Raw genomic sequence first — 6,000 nt, 5'->3', positions numbered from 1 at the left:
AACGGGAGCTACGAGTAGTACCAGGGTGATTGTAGGTAATGTATGCACCCAGATGAAATAAAACACATTTAATTAAAAAAAAACGAATATGTTAATATCATCCAGCTACTGTAGCTGCCTACGTAATATCAACAGGCAGTACTAGTAGTTCAACAATTGAAAATAGAAACCAAAAGTAAAGTTCCTGTTGATCATAGCGATCTGACTCCCCCTTCTGTCTGAACTTGGAATATTCCCTTTCGCGGGATTTGGCAATTGATCCTTAACCTGGATATATTTTCTGCGTTGTGTACTATTCTAATAATTTCAAATTTGATGGAATAACCATATTAACTCTCATACACATCCATGGTCCCAACAACTACAAGGAAACATTTGGTAAGGAACAGAAAGGGGAAGCCCTTAAGTGAGAGGAAGCCGCAAAGGTTTTCTGAGATAGAATGACATCCTGGATAGTATCATTCCATTATGTAATGTTCTGAGTGTACTGCATTTACATGGAAAGGTGTCTCGAGTCAGCTCCAGAATTCATGCTCCCTTAATGTACAGCATGTGTCACATTACGACCTGTGACTATAAATGGAAACAACAGTAAAACGTCACATTACAGTGCCCTTTTTACAATGTAGATTTGATCCAAGTGTTACCATAATTGGCTTACTGGCATGGTGAAACATGGCACTCATAAACATGTGACAGAATGTCTGTGGTCTGTCTGATGATAATGTTGTAATGTAGTTCATTCGTCCCTGTGGAAATACGTAGTTACTGTAGCTGCCAGAAACTAAGGCTGTGTCCCAAATGTCACTCTCTATTCCCTATGGGTCCTGGTCAAAATTAGTGCAATAAAAAATAGGCTTCCATTTGAGGCACAACCTGACAAGAGAAAATATTTAGAAAAGAGATTTTGATGAGGAGCTCGCACAACCCTGAACACTGAGGAAATGCAAATAACCATTGCCATATATGGATCTGTGCCATTCACTTTGAACTGGGCATGTATAGGTCGGAATGTGGTTGTTTTGAAATCAAAGTGAAGGCTCCAAGTAGCCACATGTGCACATTTGTTCATTTTCATTGCTAGTAAGTGAGTTATTAGCCCAGTTATAGCTAATTTCTAGTCAACAGTGGTTGCTTTCAACAAGAGCACAAAATGTGTGCATTTCTAGCCATCTTTGAAAAGCATTCAGGTAGAGTGTCTTTTTGTCTTAAAGGGGCAGTGTTGTATTTTGAGACATCTTGAAAAAGCTAAGTAGCCACTAGGCAGAGTTTAGCGTAATTTGTCTGATTGTCTGTAAAAATGGTATGTGAATAATAATGCATTTTATTTTGTAAATTGATTTCTTTCATCAAACACAACATTTTCAGTCACCTCCTTGTCTGAAAGACAGGTGGATAAATGGGTTAATGTCAAGCTCTGCATGTTTTTTTCCCCAGAAGTCTCATGGAATGGTAGGCCTACATTGAACACCACACATTGGCTGCTACTGTAGGCTGAATGATAGAACAGCTATTTCCATGTTAAAATGTTATGGGATGCATTTTCTCCACGTTTTTGATGGTAGGCCACTCTGGTAGGCCTACATTATGATCAAATAGCCACAGTAACCTACTTGGCCACTGTTAAAACTGGAACTTTGAGCAGGTACAGCCTCAGTGTTCACAGTAAACGTTCATTTTTAGTTAGGGCTCAGCAGACCTGAAATCAGTGCTGAAAATTCTTTGAGGGAACATTGGTGGGGGTGCTATCCTGGCCACAGGGTAAACCTAATCATGGAATTAAAAGTATTTTCAATTGAGATTCTCCATTAGGCCTAGTAATAGACGTAATTTAACAGTAACAATGTATTACTGCCACGTTGTATAATGATAGGAGACAAGCGCAGGAATACGTAATAGTTTTTAAAATTTTCTCCACCCAAACAAAGAGCGTGGTGTAGTAACCCTCTAAATAATACACAGGACGAGACCCGTAAAACAAGTGCACAATAACACATAGCATGGAAGCCAATGGGGAACACACATATACACATACTGATCAGGGGGAATGGGAACCAGGTGTGTGTAATGAGACAAGACAGTCCGGGGTTGCTGGTAATGAATCCAGTTCAGTGACGCCTAGAAGGCCGGTGACATAGACCTCTGGAGCTGGTGAGCGGAATGAGCAGCAGTACAGGGGGATCCTTGACAATTACCTGATTGTTAAACAAATCACTTAAAAAAGTAGGCTACCTGTGCATGTTTGTCCACTCCAAAATAATTCCAGCATCCAAACAGTGCGCTGCATGTACACTCGCTCCATCTGATGAATGGAAATAGACATCTGTTAACAAAACACCAAGCAGTGTGCCTTATGACATTCAGTGATTGCCATTGATTAGGCCTACATTAATAGATGGGTCTTGCTGACAAATTGACTTTTGTTGTAGCCTGAAAAGTTGTGACACCTGAAATGGGGCTGAAACTGTCCAGGGAAAAATGGGATGGTCACCCTAACACACATGGCCATGTAACGGATCTCGTCCTCCTCTTCTGAGGAGGAGTAGCGAGAAGGATCGGAGGACCAAAACGCAGCGTGGTAAGTGTTCATGATGTAATATTTAATGAATCAAAACTGAACACTGAAATACAAAAACAATAACGTGAACAAACGAAAACCGAAACAGTCCTGTCTGGCGACATACACAAAGACAGAAAATAAACACCCACAAAACACAGGTGGAAAAAGGCTACCTAAGTATGATTCTCAATCAGAGACAACTAACGACACCTGCCTCTGATTGAGAACCACACTCGGCCGAACACAAAAAACCAACATAGACTGCCCACCACAACTCACGCCCTGACCATACTAAAACAAAGACAAAACAAAGGAACTAAGGTCAGAATGTGACAGGCCAGTTTACTAGGCTAGGCCACAATTCTCTGTTCTGAAAGAGCTGCAAAACCTGGACCCGTACAAATCAGCTGGGCTTGACAATCTGGACCCTCTATTTCTGAAACTATCCGCCGCCATTTTCGCAACCCCTATTACCAGCCTGTTCAACCTCTCTTTCATATCGTCTGAGATCCCCAAGGATTGGAAAGCTGCCGCGGTCATCCCCCTCTTCAAAGGGGGAGACACCCTGGACCCAAACTGCTACAGACCTATATCCATCCTGCCCTGCCTATCTAAGGTCTTCGAAAGCCAAGTCAACAAACAGGTCACTGACCATCTCGAATCCCACCGTACCTTCTCCGCTGTGCAATCTGGTTTCCGAGCCGGTCACGGGTGCACCTCAGCCACGCTCAAGGTACTAAACGATATCATAACCGCCATCGATAAAAGACAGTACTGTGCAGCCGTCTTCATCGACCTTGCCAAGGCTTTCGACTCTGTCAATCACCATATTCTTATCGGCAGACTCAGTAGCCTCGGTTTTTCTGATGACTGCCTTGCCTGGTTCACCAACTACTTTGCAGACAGAGTTCAGTGTGTCAAATCGGAGGGCATGCTGTCCGGTCCTCTGGCAGTCTCTATGGGGGTGCCACAGGGTTAAAATCTCGGGCCGACTCTTTTCTCTGTATATATCAATGATGTTGCTCTTGCTGCGGGCGATTCCTTGATCCACCTCTACGCAGACGACACCATTCTATATACTTCCGGCCCGTCCTTGGACACTGTGCTATCTAACCTCCAAACGAGCTTCAATGCCATACAACACTCCTTCCGTGGCCTCCAACTGCTCTTAAACGATAGTAAAACCAAATGCATGCTTTTCAACCGTTCGCTGCCTGCACCCGCACGCCTGACTAGCATCACCACCCTGGATGGTTCCGACCTTGAATATGTGGACATCTATAAGTACCTAGGTGTCTGGCTAGACTGTAAACTCTCCTTCCAGACTCATATCAAACATCTCCAATTGAAAATCAAATCTAGAGTCGGCTTTCTATTCTGCAACAAAGCCTCCTTCACTCACGCCGCCAAACTTACCCTAGTAAAACTGACTATCCTACCGATCCTCGACTTCGGCGATGTCATCTGCAAAATTGCTTCCAACACTTTACTCAGCAAACTGGATGCAGTTTATCACAGTGCCATCCGTTTTGTCACTAAAGCACCTTATACCACCCACCACTGCGACCTGTATGCTCTAGTCGGCTGGCCCTCGCTACATATTCGTCGCCAGACCCACTGGCTCCAGGTCATCTACAAGTCCATGCTAGGTAAAGCTCCGCCTTATCTCAGTTCACTGGTCACGATGGCAACACCCACCCGTAGCACGCGCTCCAGCAGGTGTATCTCACTGATCATCCCTAAAGCCAACACCTAATTTGGCCGCCTTTCCTTCCAGTTCTCTGCTGCCTGTGACTGGAACGAATTGCAAAAATCGCTGAAGATGGAGACTTTTATCTCCCTCACCAACTTCAAACATCTGCTATCTGAGCAGCTAACTGATCGCTGCAGCTGTACATAGTCTATCGGTAAATAGCCCACCCATTTTTACCTACCTCATCCCCATACTGTTTTTATTTATTTACTTTTCTGCTCTTTTGCACACCAATATCTCTACCTGTACATGACCATCTGATCATTTATCACTCCAGTGTTAATCTGCAAAATTGTAATTATTCGACCTACCTCCTCATGCCTTTTGCACACAATGTATATAGACTCCCTTTTTTTCTACTGTGTTATTGACTTGTTAATTGTTTACTCCATGTGTAACTCTGTGGTGTCTGTTTACACTGCTATGCTTTATCTTGGCCAGGTCGCAGTTGCAAATGAGAACTTGTTCTCAACTAGCCTACCTGGTTAAATAAAGGTGAAATAAAAAAATAAATAAAAACAATGTGTATTACCATGAACATCAAATAGGCCTACCGGTAACAGTGACGTGGTGGTAAAGAAATAGGTGGATAGACTCTCCCTACTCTTTCAACAATGCATTTTTTGGGGGAAAAAAGTGGGTAAACTGTGTTTACTTGCATTTACGCCTGAGTAACAGGCAGTTTACTTTGGGCACGTCAGTCATCCGAAATTCTGAACAATAACCAGTATGCTAAAGAAGTTATTAAAGCAGCAGAGAGACAGGCTGAAGGGCTCGTCAAAGAGCTGGAGCGGGAAATCACTTGGCGACAGAGAAATGTGTGTGTGTGTGTGTGGACAGAGGTTTCTGGACATCGCATCACTAGGAAGTCGAGTGCTTAAGAAGTAGACGGGTACATATTGTTATCCCATGGTGTGGGACTGCCAAACTATGATTCACACTCAGTGGAATATCACATCCTTGAAACAGTTCAATTCAACTCTTGTCTAGCTAAAGTGAAATCAACCCAGTTAAGCCATGGTTTATTTTTTACCTTTCACTACTAAATATTTCACAGGACTAACAAATCATTGTCTTCAGTAAGGTGGGGTTTAAGACATTATTTTGAAAATACTGTAGATAATGAATCATAAATAATTTTGCACCAAACAACTCACCTGAAGATAATTCAGGCTAAGATAATTCCAGGTGTTTTTCCCTACCTTTACCATGAGATCACTTACACATGTCCTTGTTTTTGAAAGAAAAGCTACATTTTATGTCCATTAAAATAACATCAAATTGATCAGAAATTCAGTGTAGACATTGTTAATGTTGTAAATGACTATTGTAGCTGGAAACGTGTTAAGGGATTTTTGGTCAATAATGACTAATTATGTATACATTTCAATCAGGACTGAATAATCAGAATACTATTATGTTACTGTATAGATGTATGAATTTTCTTTTAATCCTAGTACTGAATATAATGTGTGTAAATATAATCAATAATTAGAAAAATGACTGTCTGTTGCTTGGTAGAAATGAATGAACTTATCGTCAGACTGGCTAGAATGCTTATCTACACAGGGAGACCTTGGCTCGGTCATAAATTATATTTAATTGGTGGGAGACGATGTGGGAAGGCTTGAGATACTGCCTTTGTACCAGGGTGGAGAAGAGACGGGACAGTTCGAAAACTAATGAC

Source organism: Oncorhynchus nerka, linkage group LG8, assembly GCF_034236695.1.
Source record: "Oncorhynchus nerka isolate Pitt River linkage group LG8, Oner_Uvic_2.0, whole genome shotgun sequence".
NCBI lineage: Eukaryota > Metazoa > Chordata > Actinopteri > Salmoniformes > Salmonidae > Oncorhynchus > Oncorhynchus nerka.
The sequence above is the reverse complement of the archived record's forward strand: the minus strand, read 5'-3'. Positions refer to the sequence as shown.